This window comes from Elgaria multicarinata, chromosome 8, assembly GCF_023053635.1.
Source record: "Elgaria multicarinata webbii isolate HBS135686 ecotype San Diego chromosome 8, rElgMul1.1.pri, whole genome shotgun sequence".
NCBI lineage: Eukaryota > Metazoa > Chordata > Lepidosauria > Squamata > Anguidae > Elgaria > Elgaria multicarinata.
Window position 1 is genome coordinate 27,442,331 of NC_086178.1, and position 22,016 is coordinate 27,464,346.

Genomic DNA, 22,016 nt, shown 5'->3' on the forward strand with positions numbered 1-22,016 from the left:
CCAATTGCGGCTGGTACTCCAACAGTCCACCGAACTCCCATAGCACAGCCACTTAGTGCATAGGGACAGTTTAAGTTTCCTGAGAAGTGAGCTCTCACTTCGACTCATGACAGCCATTGACTTCCCCAATTGAGGGAGGTACTCCAGTAGTCCACCGAACTCCCATAGCACAGCCACTTAGTGCATAGGGACAGTTTAAGTTTCCTGAGAAGTGAGCTCTCACTTCGACTCATGACAGCCATTGACTTCACCACAGCCACTTCGTGTTGGATGCTGTGTTCCTCCAGGATGTGGGTGAGGAGCCCCTACGGTGGAGGCACAGCTGGCCGTGCCTCTCTCCCCAACCACTGACTGCATAGGGACAGTTTAAGTTTCCTCCTGAGAAGTGAGCTTTCACTTCGACTCATGACAGCCATTGACTTCACCACAGCCACTTCTTGGTGGATGCTTTGTTCCACCAGGATGTGGGTGAGGAGGATTAGTTGCAGCAGCTGGTCGAGCGTCTCTCCCCAGTCTCGCAATTAAAGTTATCTGAGAAGTGAGCTTTCACTTCGACTCATGACAGCCATTGACTTCACCACAGCCACTTCTTGGTGGATGCTTTGTTCCACCAGGATGTGGGTGAGGAGGATTAGTTGCAGCAGCTGGTCGAGCGTCTCTCCCCAGTCTCGCAATTAAAGTTATCTGAGAAGTGAGCTTTCACTTTGACTCATGACAGCCATTGACTTCACCACAGCCACTTCTTGGTGGATGCTTTGTTCCACCAGGATGTGGGTGAGGAGGATTAGTTGCAGCAGCTGGTCGAGCGTCTCTCCCCAGTCTCGCAATTAAAGTTATCTGAGAAGTGAGCTTTCACTTCGACTCATGACAGCCATTGACTTCACCACAGCCACTTCTCGGTGGATGCTTTGTTCCACCAGGATGTGGGTGAGGAGGATTAGTTGCAGCAGCTGGTCGAGCGTCTCTCCCCAGTCTCGCAATTAAAGTTATCTGAGAAGTGAGCTTTCACTTCGACTCATGACAGCCATTGACTTCACCACAGCCACTTCTCGTTTTGTAGTGCGCCGAGTTGAGCACAGCCACTCCGGTGGATGCTCTGGTCCTCCAGGATGTGGGTGAGGAGGATTAGTTGCAGCAGCTGGTCAAGCGTCTCTCCCCAGTCTCGCAATTAAAATTATCTGAGAAGTGAGCTCTCGCTTCGACTCCAAGTTCAGACACTTGAGCACAGCCCCTACGGTCGAGGCGCAGCTGGCCGTGCCTCTCTCCCCAACCACTGTCTGCATAGGGACAGTTTACGTTTCCTCCTGAGAAGTGAGCTTTCACTTCGACTCATGACAGCCGTTGACTTTACCAGCCACTTTGTGTGGGATGCTGTGGTCCTCCAGGATGTGAGGATTAGTAGCAGTCGCTGGTCGAGCTTCTCTCCCCAGTCTCATATGGAGCAATTAAAGGTATCTGAGAAGTGAGCTCTCACTTCAACTTCAAGTTCAGACACTTGAGCACAGCCCCTACGGTGGAGGCACAGCTGGCCGTGCCTCTCTCCCCAACCACTGACTGCATAGGGACAGTTTAAGTTTCCTCCTGAGAAGTGAGCACTCACTTCAACTCATGACAGCCATTGACTTCACCACAGCCACTTTGTGTGGGATGCTGTGGTCCTCCAGGATGTGGGTGAGGATTAGTAGCAGAAGCTGGTCCAGCTTCTCTCCCCGGTCTCGTCCCACCCCTCTTCCGCTGTAACCCTGTCTTTGAGAAGCAAGCTGTCACTTCAACTCATGGACTTCCCCTCAGAGAAAAAGCTAAGCTCCAGCAGTCCACCGATCTCCCGTAGCACAGCCACTACGTTTCCTGAGAAGTGAGCTCTCACTTCAACTCGTCTTGTAGTGCGCCCGCCGAGTTGAGCACAGCCACTACAGTGGAGGCGCCTGCCCGCCTGCCTGGGAGCCGTCCTTGTGAGGTAGCTGGATCTGCTGGGACTGACTCCCCCGCAGATCTATGGCTTACTTGTGCAAGGTACCAGCTTTTCTGGGCCCGCCAACCCATGCCTGCCTGCCTGTCTGCCCGCCTCCCCCGGGGTGCTGCTGTGGTGGGGCATCTGCCAGGACTGACTCCTCGCCTGCTCTGCCCGCCTGGTGCCTGGGAGATGGGCTTTGCGGTTCGTGCCCAGCACCCTCCGGCACGCTTGCTCCCAGTCGTCCTCCTCTGTGCCCCTCAAGGCGTAACTGCTGGCTTAGAAAGAAACAACCAGCCATCTTTGCCTCACTTGCTCCTTGCGCCCACTTACGGGTTGGTTTGCTATGCGTTAGTGCTCAAGCCATCCTTGCGGCACTACAATGCATGCTGCCTGCCTGCCTGCCTGCCTGCTTTCCCTCCCTTCTCCCCTTCCCGCCTTGCAGGGATGGTGGATGTGTCTTGCTTTGACTCAGGGGAGAAGTCCTTCCTGCGCTCACTTAGACTTTATCAAGTTCAATAATCCCTTTTTCAAATGTGCCAGAAGATTTAGGGTTATCTCGTGGCATGTTGGGATTGCCTTGGAACTGGCCCCATTGAGCTGTCTGCAATTGCAACTTTAAATCCCTGACATACTGGAGTGTCCGAATTTCAAAAGTTCCCCTAACATCAGGGGATGATGGGATTGCCTTGAAACTTGGTGTCCATGGGGACACATGGGTAAGCTGTCATGGGACCAAAGGATAGGTTTCTAACATGCAAATTGACGTAGTTGTAGAATGGGACTTGATTTGGGGTGAGTTAAAAAGTTTAAGCCGCGCCAAAAATCAGGGGATGATGGGATTGCCTTGAGTCTGGGCGTCCATGTGGACACATGGATAAGCTATCATGGTGCCGAGTTTGAGGTTTCTAACATGCAAATTGACGGAGCTATCCCAAGGGGTGTGAATGGGGTGCCCGATTTTCATAAATTCCCCAAAAATCAGGGGATGATGGGATTGCCTTGAAACTTGGCGTCCATGTGGACACGTGGATAAGCTATCATGGTGCCGACTTTGAGGTTTCTAACATGCAAATTAACGTAGTTGTAGAATGGGACAATTTGGGGTGAGTTAAGCCATGCCAAAAATCAGGGGATGATGGGATTTGCTTGCAACTTGGCGTGCATGTGGACACATGGATAAGCTATCATGGTGGTGAGTTTGAGGTTTCTAACATGCAAATTGACGGAGCTATCCCAAGGGGTGTGAATGGGGTGCCCGATTTTCAAAAATTCGCCAAAAATCAGGGGATGATGGGATTGCCTTGAAACTTGGCGTGCATGTGGACACGTGGATAAGCTATCATGGTGCTGAATTTGAGGTTTCTAACGTGCAAATTGACGGAGCTATCTAAAGGGGTGTGAATTAGGGTTATGGGTGGTGCGTTAGAGGGTAGAGCCGCGCCAAAAATCAGGGGATGATGGGACTGCCTTGAAACTTGGCGTGCATGTGGACACATGGATAAGCTGCCCTGGTGCCAAGTTTGAGGTTTCTAACATGCAAATTGACGGAGCTATCCCAAGGGGTGTGAATGGGGTGCCCGATTTTCAAAAATTCGCCAAAAATCAGGGGATGATGGGATTGCCTTGAAACTTGGCGTGTGTGTGTATACGCCCATGAGGTGTCATGGTGCCAAACGTGAGGTTTCTAACTTCAACGGAAAAAAAGTTGTTTACTTTTTTAGCTTTCAATGCAACCCTATGGGGGGGGGGAAAACGGAGCTCCGGATCCGGATCCGGAGCTCCGAGCGGAGCGGAGCGGAAGTGGGCGGAGCGGAGCGACCCGCTCCGGAAAATGGTGGATCTGCAAGTGAAGCGGAGCGGGGAGTCCGTGCACACCCCTACTATCAATCTTAATTCACAATCTTTAAATTGAATATTAGTTGATTTTTCAAAAGCCTCTTGCTTCTTCTGGTCCAAATCCGCTTTTGCCTCTAAGTCTTTGATCTTATCTGAATTTTGAGCAGTCTTATCAGCCAGATCACGCATTTGTTGTCTAAACACTTCCATTTGCTGATCCATTTTTTTGAAAATAATAACATTATTCTCTGCTATTGCAGCTTTAATTTCCACTAAAGAGGGAGGGTGACTGCCAATTGCTTTTCCCCCTTCAGCCATGTTTTTTTCTTTATTTGGTACTGTATCTAAGAGAACTGGGTCTATATCTTCGTCTTCCTGTTCTGCTCCAGGGGCTGTATCTTCCAGGTGGGAGAGATTATGATTTGAAGGTTTCTTTTTTTGTATATTTAGCTTTTGCCACTTCTTCCTAATTCTGCTTTTAACGTTAGACATAGGAAACTTCTGGGCAGGGCATAAATCTTAGAGTCCAGCTCACTTTCTTGGCAACTTTTATTAGCTTCTCTTCTGTATGTTAAACACTCTTCCTTCTTCCCAAGGGGGGGGGATATATCCGATTCACTACAGCATTCACTAGAGGGGATCAGAACTAATCATTCACAGTCTATCCATATCCCACATCTCCCTCACAGAATGCTGTTTTCTTCCACCCCTACACCCCCCCCTTCTCGCCACACCGATAATTTCAATAAGCAACTTCCACTTTACAAAGCCAGTCTTTCAGTCTTTCCCATTTAAGATAAAGGATGAAAGGTGAGAATCGCTATAAATCAAGTCAGCGTCTGACAAACACAAATTCCTTCTTTTCAAACTGTGTCACATACAGTCCAGTTACTTTCACTTTTGACGCCACGGCTTAAACAAACATTCCGTTTATCTCACCTTATCTCTTCAGTTCTTCCCAGCATCAGAAGCCTTTATAGTCTTTTTTTCTATCATTTGCTCAAAGATTTATGCCCATTAAAAGAGAGATAATTGCTTTTCCCGGCAAAGCCGATCAGAGCCTCAAAAGAAACCAGCCATCTCCGTGGCCGCCAAGCTCCGCCCCCCCAACAATTTAAACCTTAAAATGCAACATGATTCAACATAACTTAAAAGTTTAAAACTACAGTATAAAACCAAAATAAAAATAAAAACCAAATAAAACCTACCAGTACTACAAAGGTTTAAAATACAGTCAACACATTAAAAGAAAAAAAGGAAAAAAACTGAGAGACTAAAATGCCTGAGGTAATAAGAAGGTTGTTACCTGGTGCCGATAGCAACATCTACTTCTGCCTAAGACTCTTAACGCAGTTTGAAGACTCTTCTGTTAGGAACAAAGGAAGCTACCTTATATAAAGCCACACCTTGGATTTCTCAAGTCCTGTGTTGGCAACATGGACTGCCAAGGGCTCTTCAGGGTTACAGTCAGGATTTTTACAGTCCTACCTGGAGATCTGAAGGGCTGAACCTGGGAACTTCCGTATGCAAAGAAGGTGCTTTCCCACTTCCCTGTGAAAGCTCACCTCTTTGCCATGGATTCACTAGTTGGCCTTCAGCATGCTGCTCTCACCCAGCCTCACTCCCTGCCCCCAAGTTTCATTCCTGCACTATAAGAATAAGACGACTGATCTACCGTTCAGAGTTTGTTCAAGGTTTATATTGGAAAATTCTAAAGTGCAGAGAAAAGATTGTTGCTGCTGCTGCTAAAAAGGGCTTTTAAAAATGGGTTATATGAACATTTTGGTTGCAAATTGTAATACTGTGCTGAGATTAAAGTTTCATTGGCCCATTACTTTGGTCAATTACACATTTAAAGAGTAAGAAGGGAATGATGGATGCTAGAAATTCCACTTCTTTGGACAAATTGTTCCACAAACTTAAAAGTTGTTATAAACTTACTCAATTCCAACCTGGTGTTAAAAGCATTTTTAACTCTAATTCTGGGGAAATCTGAATTAACTGAAGCTCATCAGACAAGACAGCATTAAATTTATAATGTGGTACAAATCAGGGACAAGGAAAAGTCAGCAAAGTAGTTTACACAATCATTTTAAGGTGATTTTGTTAGCAGAACCACCTCCATTTTTAACAGGAAACTGTAAAATCTCCATTGCACTCCAAGCAAAATGTCAAAATGCCCTGTATGAGAATGTCTCCTTGTGTGCGTCCTTGCATCCTTGATTACTAATATAAACAAGAGTCCTGGCTCCAGCTGTCTGTGTTGAAGTTAACTCTCTGTAACTTACTGTCAGGCCAAAGGTATTGTTTACAGGACTGTTTAGCATAATTAGCTATGCCTCAGTGTTATGTTCTGATTGGTTAATGCTGCTACTGGGCCCTGCCCCTTGAAAGCTTTAATACTGTACCATATTCCCTATGTCTTTTGTCTGATTGCTCCCTTTGAAGAGACCAGGCCTTGATTACTAATCAATAAAGCGCTTTTGAACCCTCTGTCGTTGGAATGGTGGAGTCGTGCTTAAGGGCTGTTTGGATCTCGTCCTTGGGTGAAAAGAACATTGATCTAACAAATGGCGCCTGACTCGGATCTACCCCAAGACGGATTCATGCCTGCCAGTGGAGCCTAGATTGAGAAGCGATCGCCAAGAGAGATTTCTCTTGCCTCAAGTAGGTTAACATGCACTGTGCAGACATGGAGACCGAATTGACGGGACCATTCGAGCCAAGGTTACAAAATCGACTCCACCTGACAGATGGAAGGGAACAGGCAACAACAATTTGCAATCAGACGTGATTAGAAAGGGCGAAGACGGGAGACGGCTATTTGGTGAGTGAAACCTTTAATCCCATGGACCCTGACGGGAAATGGAGGGAGTGGGTGTTCACAATTGACCTCAGAAATGGGAAGCTTATAGTCAGTATTGGAAAAGAGTCCCCGAGCCCATTGGGGTTGTTGTCTTTGGGAAAGCTTTCATTGAAATTGAAATTGAGATTTTGAAACTGTAACAGTGTAACAATGAGTTAAAAATGTTTGTGACTGTGAATGAATGTCTTTTTTATGTTAGATTGTGGATTTTTTGAACTTGATCCAAAGTTAATTTCAGCTGTGTCATTGGAATCAATTTGCAAACATAGAAATGTAATTGAGTAAATGTACCTCTCAAAGGATCGCCCTTTAGTGTTGGAATGTGAATTACAGAAAAGTTGGTGTTGTGTTAAAGTGAAAGGAAAAAATTGTCAGTTTGTGTTTTCCACCCGGCCCAAGTGAAAGAAATTTGAAGTTTTTGTTTTCCTTCTCCTCCCTAGTGTTTTTTTTTTGCTTCTCCTATGCTTAGCAGCTAGAGATAAGCAGTTTTATTTTCAGTGAAAAGTTTTTGTTTTAGATTTTGAAGACTTTGTGTATTTTCTCTTTCACAAACCTCAGATAATTAGAACCCCATTTTCACGGAAGATATAGTCTTCCATAGCTTTGAAGATTCACTGCCTGAGTTGAAAAGCTCAAGTCCTTGTACAAATAGTTTTGCCAACCGTTTTGCCAATATGAGAGAAAGAAAAAGTATGTTGCTGAAAGTGGGGAGAGAGAGAGAGAGAGAGAGAGAGAGAGAGAGAGAGAGAGCGAAGGCTGTGCAGAAGAGATAGTTTGAAAGACTTTTAAAAAGGTTGTTTTGGTTGTTTTGAAAAGAAGTTGATTTGAAGTGAAGTTGATTTGAAGAAGAGTAAAGTATGTGAATAGCAGAGGTGAAGAAGATGAGAAGTTGAAATGTAGAAAAAGAAGAAAAAGGAAAGTGTTTGAAGGTCAGTGTACGTGGCATGGTTTTTGACCAGAAAGAAAAGGGGGGTGAAGAAGCCCTGCCTTGAAAAAGTTAGTGAATGGACAATCTTGCATCCTCTGCTGATGAAGATTGGAAATACTGAATTGCTATATTTTTGTGTGTGTTTTGAACGTTGTGTTCTGAAAATTGCCCAGTGGTTCTTTTTTTGGGGGGCAGAGATATTCTAACTTTGGCCTAATAGAACTTTTGAAATGCTTTGAGCCCTGAGCCTGAGCCCTAAATGCAACTACAATTGAAGCCTAAAAGCACCCCTGTGTTCTTGCATCAGTGTCCTTTGAAATTAGAAGCCAGAAGAAGAATACAACTATTGCTTTTTAAAAATGGACTTGTGAAATGATTAAAGCAATTAAAAACTCCAGCTTGCATCACTGTGTTTGCCCTACCAGCCTCAAGTGTGCTGTGCCAAAAACGTGGCACAGACCAGTGGAGTACAGTGGCAGAAGCTAACACCTGCCAGTCCAGATATGAGATCAACCTCCTCGTGGACCCAAGGCTTGCCTCATTGAATCCTGCCACGTTGATACCTGAACTACAAAGAAAAGAAGTTCCAGAGCATGAATGCCTTGAAGTCTTGCAACTTGGCACCAAACCTCGCCCAGACCTATAAGATGACCTCGAGTTGTTTACTGATGGATCCAGCTACAATTGTACAACAAGCAGCTGAACTCGTAGTATGCACAGAAGCCCTGATGCTTGTTTCAGGCAAAGGACTATATTTACTGATTCAAAATATCACATGGACAGATTTGGAAAGAAAGAAGATTTGTGACTGCCCATGGAGCAGTGACCCATGGAGAATTAACAGTTGATCTGTTAAAAGCCCTGATGTTGCCAAAAGAATTGGCTAATTTGTCTACAAGCGAGCTGCCATAATTGGAGCTAGCCCATTTCTCAGTATTTGAATCCACCTTATGAAAAAGAAGACTTGGAATTAGCACAATAACTCTAAGTTTTCGAGAACCCAGAAAGATGGGATTTGTTACCCCTGATGTGCCAAGAATCATCATGACCTCCCTGTCATGACCTCCCTGAATCAGCCAAAGAATATAAATGCACAGTGAATTGTTTTTACTGGCTTCATTTGTAAATGCATCAAAAGAAAAGCCCCTGCAGACATGGACTTGTTATCTTTTTTTAAGAATCCAGATTGACTTTGTTGAAATGTAAAAGTTTTTTGAACACCTACTTGTTTTTGTTCAGGTTTTTTTCTGAACACCTACTGTTTTGTTTAGGCCTGAAACCATAGAATCAGATCTAGAAAGCTGTTTTACTTCTTAGGTAGTGTAGAACATGGCACTTTTGTCCTAAAAGTAGGCTGGCATCTCATGAAGATTCCAGTCTGGAAGGCAGATAGAGTTAATAGGACCCTGAAAAGAGACCCTAGCAAATTAGAAATTTCCTTGAAATGGGTGGATGTATTTCCAATTGCATTGTTAAAATCAGAAAAAGGTCTTAAATTGTTTCATTTTGAGCTAATGTTTGGCTTTTCCTCTCAGTTTTTAGTGGGGGAACAAGAAAGAATTAAATAGGAATTGGGAAATGTTTTATTCCAAGAATATGTAATTGCCCTGCAGTTTTCTCTTTTCCAGCTCCATCGTTACCTGCACCTTTCCAGAGATTGTCGTTAGAAGAACCCTGCCTATTCCAGCCTACCTGCTTAAAGTAGGACCCCAGGATTGAGAAAGCCCTTGCTGCTTTGTACTTGTAAGTTGTAAGTGAAATTATTATAGACAGATAAATGGACACATTGTTCTAAAATAAAGCCTCCCCTGTGCCAGAAGGACACAGGCAAAGCAAAGTTCATCTGCCTTCTGGTGCACCGGAAGCCACCAGCAACATAGGCGAAGAAACCAGCACGGAGCAACCTAGGTACTCAACCCAACATTTAAAAGACACTAAAGTTATCTTACATGTGTGTGAAGATTGTGTAGTTGTAATTTTGATAATTCTTACTTTAGTAGGTTCCAAGTGTTTCTTTAATTGTCATAGCAAATGTTTTTAAGAAAGGATTTGTGCCTTTTACCACTCATAAGTGACTTGGCTTCGTTCCACAACTGCCAAGTGTTCTTTGCAAAAGCTTATCTTCCTGCCCTGCAAAAGCTTGTGATCACCACACAAGCCAAAATATCAGAATTGTGTACACATATTATGATTCTACCCAAGGACTTTTAGAGCCCTACGGTAGTTGTAAATGAAAGTTAACAAAGAATAGCAGAGTTGGAAGGGGCCTACAAGACCATCAAGTCCAACCCCCTGCTCAATGCAGGAATCCACCCGAAAGCATCCCTGACAGTTAGTTGTCCAGCTGCCTCTTGAATGCCTCTAGTGTGGGAGACCCCACAACCTCCCTAGGTAACTGATTCCACTGTCGCACTGCTCTAACAGTTAGGAAGTTTTTCCTGATGTCCAGCCGGAATCTGGCTTCTTTTAATTTGAGCCTGTTATTCCGTGTCTTGCATTCTGAGAAGAAATGCTGGCCCTCCTCTGTGTGACAACCTTTTAAGTATTTGAAGAGTGCTATCATGTCTCCCCTCAATCTTCTCTTCTCCAGGCTAAACATGCCCAGTTCTTTCAGTCTCTCTTCATAGGACTTTGTTTCTAGACCTCTGATCATCCTGGTTGCCCTCTTCTGAACACGCTCCAGCTTGTTTGCGTCCTTCTTGAATTGTGGAGCCCAGAACTAGACACAATACTCTAGGTGAGGCCTAACCAGGACTGAATAGAGAAGAACCAGTACCTCACGTGATTTGGAAGCTATACTTCTCTTAATGCAGCCCAAAATAGCATTTGCCTTTCTTGCAGCCATATTGTGCTATTGGCTCATATTCAGCTTGTGATCTACAACAATTCTCGTTTGTAGTATTGCTGAGCCAAGTGTCCCCCATCTTGTAACTGTGCATTTAGTTTCTATTCCCTAAATGTAGAACTTGGCATTTATTCCTATTAAGTTTCATTCTGTTGTTTTCAGCCCAGCACTCCAGTCTATCAAGATCACTTTGAAGTTTGTTTCTGTCTTCCAGAGTATTAGCTATCCTACCCAATTTTGTGTCATCTGCAAATTTGATCAGCGTTCCCTACACCTCCTGACAAATCCATTTCGGCTTCTAGTAATCACTGCATTGATTTCAAGGTGTTTACAGATTGACTTCTTTATAATCTGTTCCAGAATTTTCTCAGAGATGACTGGTCTGTAGTTCCCAGGTTCCCAGGTTCCTTTTTGCCCTTTTTGAAGATAAGGACAACGTTAGCCCTCCTCCAGTCGTCCGGCACCTCACCCATCTTCCATGATTTTACAAAGATAATAGACAAGGGTTCTAAGAGTTCTTCTGCTAGCTCCTTCATTACTCTTAGATACAGTTCATCGGGCCCTGGAGATTTAAACTCATTCAGGGAAATTAGGTGTTCTTTGACCATTTCTTTATCAATCTCAAACTGCAATCCTGCCTTCTCAACTTCTGCTTCATTTTTTCCAGGAGAAGGTCATAGACCCACTTTTAGGAGAAGACCGAGGCAAAATAGGAATTAAGCACTTCAGCCTTTCCTTTGTTGTCTGTTATCAATTTGCCTTCCTCATTAAGCAGTTGAACCACCCACTGATGATCTATTTAGATGGCTCACTAGTTAGTTGTCCAATATAGAGTAGTTAAAAGAGGGATTTCTTGCATTGTATTTTGTTCCATTGTAATGATTTTTGTTTATCCTTGCTTTTTGCCTTCCCTGTATTTTGTCTTTTATGAAAAATCTTGCAAAGTCTGTAATCCACCAGCAAATGTATTTGTATTGTGAAGCCTTAGCCACAGATGATCTAAAAGAAGTTAGCAAGCTTGATTTTTAAATTGCTTTAAAGGGGGGAAAATGTTAGCAGAACCACCTCCATTTTTAACAGGAAACTGTAAAATCTCCATTGCACTCCAAGCAAAATGTCAAAATGCCCTGTATGAGAATGTCTCCTTGTGTGCGTCCTTGCATCCTTGATTACTAATATAAACAAGAGTCCTGGCTCCAGCTGTCTGTGTTGAAGTTAACTCTCTAACTTACTGTCAGGCCAAAGGTATTGTTTACAGGACTGTTTAGCATAATTAGCTATGCCTCAGTGTTATGTTCTGATTGGTTAATGCTGCTACTGGGCCCTGCCCCTTGAAAGCTTTAATACTGTACCATATTCCCTATGTCTTTTGTCTGATTGCTCCCTTTGAAGAGACCAGGCCTTGATTACTAATCAATAAAGCGCTTTTGAACCCTCTGTCGTTGGAATGGTGGAGTCGTGCTTAAGGGCTGTTTGGATCTCGTCCTTGGGTGAAAAGAACATTGATCTAACAATTTTGCACCTCTCAGAAAGTATCAGTAATCCCTTCTTACTCTTCAAAGAGCATGAGCAATCTTCAGCAACAATTCCCCCCCCCCCCGCAAAAAAAGTGACCACCCCCTCAAAAAGTGACTCACATTTCCCCCCACTGGAAAAAGCAAGTAACAAGATAAAACACCAGCCATTTTCTAAAGAAGGAATTTGCTGCCCTCTGCTGAAGTTACAACACATTCAGTTCTAAACTCATTGAATTGTTTTGAAATGGCAAACTCTGACCCTTTCAAGCTCCTGGAGTTAATTGTTAACTACTGATGTTATCTAGTGGCAGCATTGTGGTCCTGTGGGCACAGTGTGAAATTTAAACCCCAACGGTGTGCATTCACAACCCAGCTTAATCACAGGCTCTCTGTCCCATTTCACACATCGCAAATTCTTATGTTGCTGCTCACCTCTGTGCATTTATTATTTGGTTGCCCTTGTTATCCCATTTTTCAGACAAAGTGATTCACATCAAGCAATTCCCAAAGTGGTTCACATCAGGATGAGGAGGAGACAGGCTATCAAGCTTAGAAACTAAAATGACAATACTAGGGTGACCATATGGAAAGGAGGACACAGCTCCTGTATCTTTAACAGTTGTATTGAAAAGGGAATTTCAGCAGATGTTATTTGTATGCATGCAGCACCTGATGAAATTCCCCTCTTCATCACAACTGCTAAAGCGGCAGGAGCTATACTAGCGTGATCAGATACAAAAGAGGGCAGGACTCCTGCAGCTTTAACTGTTGTGGTGAAGAGGAAATTTCACCAGGTTCTCTATATTTACAAATGACACCTGCTGAAATTCCCTTTTCAATACAACTGTTAAAGAAACAGGAGCCCTGCCCTCTTTTGTATCTAGTCATGCTAGTATAGCTCCTGCAGCTTTAGCTGTTGTGATGAAGAGGGAATTTCATCAGGTGCTGCATCCATATGGTCACCCTGGACAAGACACACAAGGGAAGGGACATGGGGCTCCATCACATCAGCACTTTATCACACTCTCGTCATGCCTGGTTTGCTGTTTTGCAGCACAGAAGTCACATGACGTCATGCCTGTCCTGCAGTCACCCTGCTTCTTCCCCTCTATTTTTCGTGTTTTCCTAGAGTGGAAAAGTCCAGTTTATTTCCTCCACACAGGATTAAAGAGACCTTCCGCTCCCATGCATTGCCGTTCTCGTCCCATGTCCTTTGTTGGGGCCATGTGCTTTAAAGGGCGGTCTTGCTGACAAAATAGGGTTTGGCAGTTCTCCTTCTCCAACATGCCTGCTTATGCGGAGTCATCTGAATGGACTTTCACTGCTCCAACCCCACCCTCATTGCCCGCAGAAATGGCATTGTACAATGAAACATTGTAAAACTAGACAATAGGAGTGGGCAGAGCAAGTCTTCTCTGCTAAGAAATTAGTCAATGAGAATTAACCAAAATGCTTACAGCTTGCTGATTTTTAAAGATAAAGAGATGAAACTTGGCAACATAGTAGCTCTTACGAAGAGTGCATCCCAGACTGCAGGACACAGAATAATGGGCTCAAGTTACAGTTAGCCAGATTCCGTCTGGACATCAGGAAAAACGTCCTGACTGTTAGAGCGGTACGACAATGGAACCAATTACCTACGGAGGTCGTAGGCGCTTCCACACTAGAGGCATTCAAGAAGCAGTTGGACAACCATCTGTCAAGGATGCTTTAAGGTGGATTCCTGCATTGAGCAGGGGGATAGCCTTATAGGCCCCTACCAACTGTACTATTCTATGATTCTATGAAGATAAGGCTTGGAGGACCTGCTCGAAGGCCTATCATCAACGTCCATCAGACTGGTGAGGGTGGGGCTGGAGCCTTTTTTACCATGGCACCATACCTCTGCAATCTCTCCTGAAGGAAGTATGTATGATCCTATCTTGATCAGCTTTTTAATATCTGTTTTATAATGCTATAATTATGTTTTGTAAGCTGCCCTGGGAGGGCTTTACTTTAAAAGGCAAACAAACAAGCAAATCCTGAATCTGCTGTGACATATTTTAAGGAAAGAGGTGATATTTGGCTTCATTAGAATTGCTGGGAAGACTACGGAGAAACTGCTAACCTCTCAACACAAAATAAAATATAAAAGGCCAAGTGAAGAGCCACGGAAAATGATACATAATTAAGAATTTGGGGATGTAAACAAGTAAGAATTGTGTTTGTACGAAAGAGAAGACTGATGTTCTGTAACTAGTTGTAAAGATTTATATCAATGGTTATTAATGTAAGTATGCAAAAGGTTTAAAGAATGTACTCACTGTCTGTATTTTCAGATTGTTGGTAAGTATAGAGCCCTGGAGCGATGGAAAGTGAGTGCCCAGATGGAAGGAGAGTGCTGACTGGATGTTTGTGTGGATTCCTGGATTGGCTGGCTGTGTGAGAATGGGAGGAGTCGGGAGACCGCGTGCGTGTGTATAGAAGCTTTTGCTGACAGGAGTGTGTGTGGTGGTGGTGGATTTTGACTGAGAAGGGTCTGACTAGAGCTAGGAAGGGTCTGTGTTCTTGGTTATTTTGGTGGAATTAAGTGGAGGGAAAGATTGTAAGAGAATCATAGAATAGAAGAGTTGGAAGGGTCCTACAAGGCCATCGAGTCCAACCCCCTGCTCAATGCAGGAATCCACCCTAAAGCATCCCTGACAGATGGTTGTCCAGCTGCCTCTTGAAGGCCTCTAGTGTGGGAGAGCCCACAACCTCACCAGGCAACTGATTCCATTGTCGTACTGCTCTAACAGAAAATATCTAAATAGAAATTATTGACTGAATCTATTAAGCATTGTGCCTGTAACCAATATGCTGTTGAACTGAGGGAACAATTAAGCTTTATTTACCTGATCTAATGTCTTGTTAATAAATTCCATTTAATTTAAACTGGTGTGGTCCTTGGAGTACCTGGAAACAGCACAGGTTGGTGGCAGCGGAAGGGAGATTTGGGGCTTGGGTGCTGAGCTGTATAGCTATGGGGCCTGAGAGGCGTGTCACAGGGACAGTTGCAGCATTACAAACCCCTTGATACGTCCTTTGATTCAGAAGATGAATAAAGGAGGTGGGGGTCGTCACAAAGACACAAACAGGTCCATGATGAATTCTGGGTAACTGATATCAAGAACTAGTGGGCAAAGAGGTCTGGATAATATTTAAGGAAGGATGTTGAATTCATACCCATCAATCAGAGTCAAGGGTTACTTGATGAATGAATGAAAATGTTTAAACTGTAATGTTTGCTGTCTATGTTTATCTGAAGAGTCTTGGATTGTAAAACTTTTATTACTTTACTACTCATAGTCAATGGTAGACTAGGAGCTTCACTTATCAGTTAAGGGTCAATAGTACACAGCCAAAAAACATGGTCTAAAGTACAAATACTATAAAATCTGATGAGTTGGATCTAACCTTCATGTGAGCAAACGTCTTCTCATATGACGGGACTTCCACACTCTCTTCTCCCTGAGCAGCCCCCTATACATGCCTCAGATCTGCTCCGGTGAGTCCCCCAACCCTCTGGACCAGATCTGGGGGTGAATGAGAGGTCGTTGGTGGGGAGGGGGAAATCCGTTCTGCTAGTGGTTCCCTCCTGCTAGCAGAATGATACCATTGGATACAATCCAATGTACATAGATAAATAGATGTTTAGGAAAGTCGATTTAAATACTACATGTTGAGATAGGAGTTGTTTTCTCAAAGTCAGGATTTGGAATCAATCTTGCCTAGGCTGAAAGATATGCCAACCTTAAGCCTTTTAGTGTGTTTTAATCTCATTGAGATTTTAAAAAATATTTTTAATTGAATTTTACATTTTTAACAAAACATAACACAATACTCAGACATGGGATATCCTTAATACACACAATCAGCATCAAACCAAATTAATCAGGTGACACAGTGAACTGATTGCCTATATATATTCAGAGCTAGAGGAAAATATATCAAAACAATTTCTCCCCCAAACTCTTAGAATCATAGAATAGTAGAGTTGGAAGGGGCCTAGTAGGCCACTGAGTCCAACCCCCTGCTCAATGCAGGAATCCACCTTAAAGCATCCCTGACAAATGGTTGTCCAACTGCCTCTTGAATACCTCTAGTGTGGGAGAGCCCATGACCTCCCTAGGTAATTGGTTCCATTGTCATACTGCTCTAACAGTTAGGACGTTTTTCCTGATGTCCAGCCAGAATCTGGCTTCCTGTAACTTGAGCCCATTATTCCGCGTCCTGGACACTGGGATGATCGAGAAGAGATCCTGGCCCTCCTCTGTGGGACAACATTTCAAGTATTTGAAGAGTGCTATGTATGCCCTGGCCATGGGCTAGTATGGTTTTTTCAGGTTACCAAGGAAACAATTAGTCAGACTCAAGCTTTGCTTACAAGGAGACTATTTTATTAGTTGTCTCTTACAAGGAGACAACGTACAGCGCATCAGGCATACCCCAATAAAGGTGGACCAGACTAAGAGGGCTCCTGCACAGAACCAGTTGACCAATCTGGATGCCCACCCCTGGGCACAAGAGCAATTTATAGCATAACTAGACTTGGCATCGCAGCCAAGTTAAATAAGTGATTGATTACTAGGATTAATAGCAAAGCATAGGATTCTATAGCATAAATTGACATTGATTGACAAACAAGGCACTTCTTGGCATCTCTTTGGCACACATAAGCGCATCTCCTTCGTATAGGTGCACTTACTAATTGGAGTGATGGGGTGTTATGACATAGCCCCTCAACAGGGCAACTTTGGAATGTCACCTCCAGATGACATTTACCAGGCCTGGTAAATAAGGCACCTGGTACTTCCATGAGATCACTATAACCGTACTTTGACCCATCTTTCCAATAGCCAAAGAAATGTTCCAGTCTAGTGCAGAAAAATAACAGTTTGCTAGCTTAGAAGCAGCCATTCACCCATAAACTTTTGCAGGTAGCCATGGTTTGCAGGCCTGTAGGCCATGCCATACAACAACAACAACAACAACAACAACAACAACAACAGTTTATTGCTTATTAGCCAGTCAGGCCATGTGCATACAGAAACATAATAAAATACTCCTCACGCCAGAGGTAATACCAAAACACAAAGTGTTAATAAAATAGCTAACAAGAGCAGGTTAAAACATCTTTTAACCCTGGACAATATTTGCTGACATATTATATTATATTAATAAATTTAGTCTTTTATGGCTGTCAGTGACTTTCATTTCTCCAGAGCCCGTTTCACAAACTTGACAGGAGTATCTCAGTGTTATTATATACAGATGATGCCGTTCTCCTGTCATACACCCAGGTGGGGATGCGTAGGCTTCTAAGAGCCTTAAGCTCATATTGTATGAGGGAAGCCCTTCAGGTCAATTACGAAAAAACTAAGAACTTAGTTTTTGGCAAAAGGAGGAAGAAATACAAATGGCAGCTAGATACCTACCTATTTGATCAGGTCAATAAGTACAAATATCTAGGAGTGACATTTAAATGTTCAGGATCCTGGTCCGCGCATTTGAAAGCAACAGTTTTGACAGCTAATGCAACTGGCAATGCCACTCTGCTTTGCCGCAGGACCAGGTAGAAAGATGGTAGCCCCCTTAATAGAGCTATTCAAAAGTAAATTACTCCCCCAGATTTTATATGGGGCACCTGCCTGGGTCCAGGCAGACATTACCTCATTGGAGTCAACGCAGCATAAATTCCTACCCACAATACTCGGGGTACCTAGATCCAGCTCCAAGGCCATTGTTCGATTAGAAACAGCTTGCCACTCGGTGGGAATGCTTGTCCAAAAATCTTCTTTTGGCTAAAGATAGTGTTCCAACTGGTCTGACTCTTGGTTTTATCCGCATATGAAGACATGGGGAAAGAATCATGGGCAGACAAGATAAGAATATCTATCTCTGTAGGCCATACGTGCTATCATTTCGCCCCTCAATCTTCTCTTCTCCAGGCTAAACATTCCCAGGTCTTTCAGTCTCTCCTCACAGGGCTTTGTTTCCAAACACCTGATCATCTTCGTTGCCCTCCTCGGAACACGCTCCAACTTGTCTGCATTCTTCTTGAAGTGTGGTGCCCAGAACTGGACACAATACAATGAGGCCTAACCAGTGCTGAATAGAGATGAACTAGTACCTCACACGATTTGGAAGCTATACTTCTATTAATGCGTCCCAAAATAGCATTTGCTTTTTTTTGCAGCCACATCACACTGTTGGCTCATATTCAGCTTGCGATCTACAACAATTCCAAGATCCTTCTCATTTGTAGTAATGCTGAGCCAAGTATACCCCATCTTGTAACTGTGCATTTGGTTTCTTTTTCCTAGATGTAGAACTTGGCATTTATCCCTATTAAATTTCATTCTGTTGTTTTCAGCCCAGCACTCCAGCCCATCAAGATCACTTTGAAGTTTGTTTCTGTCTTCCAGGGTATTAGCTATCCCACCCAATTTTGTTTCATCTGAAAATCTGATAAGCATTCCCTGCACTCCCTCATCCAAATCATTAATAAAAATGTTGAAGAGCACTGGGCCCAGGACTGATCCCTGCGGTACCCCACTCGTTGCCTCTCCCCAGTTTGAGAAGGTTCCATTGATAAGTACTCTTTGAGTCCGATTCTGTAGCTAACTGTGAATCCACCTAATAGTTGTTCCATCTAGCCCACTTTTAGCTAGTTTGTTAATCAAAATATCATGGGGCACTTTGTCAAAAGCTTTGCTGAAGTCAAGATATAGGACGTCCACAGCATTCCCACAGTCCACAAGAGAGGTTACCTGATCAAAAAATGAGATAAATGCGAGAAAAGCATGTAAGTCTCAAAACTGAAAATATCAAGTGGAAATAAATTCTGGTTCCCGAACCTGATCCTTACAAAAAATGCCCCACACGTTACCTCCCCCCAGTTTGAGAAGGTACCATTGATAAGCACTCTTTCAGTCCGATTCTGTAGCCAACTGTGTATTCACCTAATAGTTGTTATATCTAGCCCACTTTTAGCTAGTCTGTTAATCAGGGGCACTTTGTCAAAAACATTGCTGAAGTCAAGATATATTATGTCCACAGCATTCCCACAATCCACAAGGGAGTTTACCCGATCAAAAAATGAGATCAGATTAGTCTGACAGGATTTGTTCTTGACAAATCCATGCTGGCTTCTAGTAATCACTGCATTGTTTTCAAGGTGCTTACAGATTGACTTCTTTATAATCTGCTCCTAAATTTTCCCAGGGATGGATGTCAGACTCACTGGTCTGTAGTTCCCAGGTTCTTCCTTTTTGCCCTTTTTGAAGATAGGGACAACGTTAGCCCTCCTCCAGCTTTCCGGCACCTCACCCATCTTCCATGATTTTGCAAAGATAATAGACAGTGGTTCTGAGAATTCTTCTGCTAGCTCCTTCATTACTCTAGGATGCAGTTCATTGGGCCCTGGAGATTTTAACTCATTCAAAGAAATTAGGTGTTCCTTGACCATTTGTTTATCCATCTCAAACTGCAATCCTGCCCCTTCAGCTCGTACTTTACTTTTTCCAGGGAGGTCATTGATCCACTTTTGCGAGAAGACTGAGCCAAAGAAGGAACTGAGCGCTTCGGCCTTTTCTTTGTCATCTGTTATCAATTTGCCATCCTCATTAAGCAGTTGAACCACCATATCTTTCCTCTGTCTTTTACTATTCACGTACCTGAAGAAAGCCTTTTTATTGCTTTTAGCATCCCTTGCTAGTCCCAGCTCATTCTCAGCTTTAGCCTTCCTGACGCCATTCTGGCACTTCTGTGCTACCTGTCTGTACTCTGTAGCCTGGCCTTCATTCCACTTCCTATATGTAACCATTTTTGTTTTCAGGTCATCTCTAAGCTTTTTGTGGAGCCACATTGGTTTCTCCTGTTGTCTTCTACCTTTTTTCCTTGTTAGAATTGTTTGTAATTGTGCCTTTAAAATTTCCTTTTTTAAAAAAACTCCCCCACATCTTGGACTCCTTTTCTCATTAGGGTCACTTGCCATGGGACCTTACTTATCATAGTTCTGAGTTTATTAAAATCAGCTTTCCTAAAACCCAGAGTATGTGTATGGGTACACTCAGCTTTCACTTCCTTTAAAATCAAGAATTCGAGTATGACGTGGTCACTTTCCCCCAGAGTTCCCATAACTGCCACTTTATCCACTAAGTCATCCCTATTGTCAGTATCAAGTCAAGGATAGCCGATCCTCTAGTTCCTTCCTCCACTTTCTATAGGAGAAAGTTATCAACCACACATGTCAGGAATTTCTTGGAAGGGCCGCTTTTGGCAGTATTGGTCTCCCAACAGATATCAGGGTAATTGAAGTCTCCCATCACTACTACATCAGACTTCCTTGAAACACTGGCAATTTGTTTCTCAAAAGTTTCATGCTCATTTTCTCCTTGATTAGGTGGTCGGTAGTAGACTCCAACTGTCATGTTCCTTTTATTCCTTGCCCCATTTATTTTAATCCAGATGCTCTTGATGGGGCTCGCAAGCTCATCCTCCTGTATTTCTGCGCAGGGATAAGTATTTTTAACATATAGTGCAACTCTGCCTCCCTGTCTATTTCCTCTGTTCTTTTTGAACAAGTTATATCCTTCAGTTGCTATATTCCAGTCATGGGAGTCATCCCACCAAGTTTCAGTTATACCTATCAAGTCGTATTTGCCTTCATGTATTAAGAGTTCAAGTTCGTTCTGTTTGTTTCCCATACGCTGAGCATTAGTATAGAGACATCGAAGACCATGTGCTTTGTAGTCTGGCTTCATTCCTACATTGTTGTGGACACTATTGGAGCTGTTCTCTATGTTATGGTGCATGGGCCTTCATCCATTGTCGCCTTGAAGTTTACATCTCCCTTCTCCTTAGGATTCAGTTTAAAGCCCTCCTGATGAAGTTCTTAGCCTAGCAGATCTTTCCAGCATGTTCTATGAGTTGATGGAGGTACAGTAATGTCCTTATAGATATTAGCATAATTAATAAATGATTCCCAGATACCATAAAAATTATCAATATATGTCTCAGATAGGGTGACCATATGAAAAGGAGGACAGGGCTCCTGTATCTTTAACAGTTGCATAGAAAAGGGAATTTCAGCAGGTGTCATTTGTATATATCGAGAACCTGATGAAATTTCCTGTTCATCACAGCAATTAAAGCTGCAGGTGCCTTGCCCTCTTTTAAATCTGGTCACTCTAGTATAGCTCCTGCAGCTTTAACTGTGGTGATGAAAAGGGAATTTCACCAGGTTCCCCATATATACAAATGACAACTGCCGAAATTCCATTTTCTATGCAACTGTTAAAGATACAGGAGCCCTGTCCTCCTTTTCATATGGTCACCCTAGTCTCAGAGCTAATAGAGCTATTTGGGGGTGGGGGTAGAAGTCAATTTTTGTTGAGTAATCTTTTCAGCTGCTTTGAAAACATTTCTCCAGAACTGGTTTACTGAGGCACAAAGCCACCACATCTCATTGGAATTTTTGAGGAGCTAAGACTGATTTCAAACTTATGGGACAGCAGATGCTGAAGAAATGTTGCATGTAGAAAACATAGCAATATTTGGGGCATATGAGCTTCTTTGCCATCTCAGAAGCTCAGCAAGTGGAGCAGCAGCCTTTTCAGAGCTGGGTAAGAAACCTTTTCAAAACTTAAGACTTTTTCAAATTGTTAAGACTAAATTATCTAATAACAAAAAATAGTAAGAAACACCGCCTCCTCTTAAACTATTAAGATCTTGGAATCTTATGACTTCCGTATTGCTACTGACCTATTTCTTTAGCCTAAATGCTTATATTTTGATGTTATGGTTTATTGAGAATATATAGATTATTTAATAAAAATGGGGAAATGGATCTAAAGGATTTCGTCTTATTAATTCTTGTTACTTCAAATCCCAAACTGCACCCAACCTGTGGCAATTTATGATGTACTCTTTGTCTGAAGTGACTAAATCAGTATAGATAAATCACTGGCAGCGGAGGTCTTTCTAAACACTGGAGCAATACCTTGAGAACACTCAGCAGAGGTAAAATCCATGACATTGCATTAACT

General features: G+C 43.1%; 1 protein-coding gene across 6 annotated transcripts in view; it reads right to left on the minus strand.

The window, feature by feature from the left end:
• Positions 1-22,016, minus strand: part of B3GALNT1 (beta-1,3-N-acetylgalactosaminyltransferase 1 (Globoside blood group)) — a 50,631-nt gene that overhangs the window by 23,428 nt on the left and 5,187 nt on the right. For 3 of the 6 annotated variants that reach the window (XM_063132021.1, XM_063132024.1, XM_063132022.1), the window contains one exon: positions 5,097-5,156. The exons of the other annotated variants lie outside the window; for them this stretch is intronic. The gene's annotated coding sequence lies outside the window, so the exon portion shown is untranslated. The remainder of the gene's footprint in view (positions 1-5,096; positions 5,157-22,016) is intronic. 6 annotated transcript variants of the gene reach the window in all.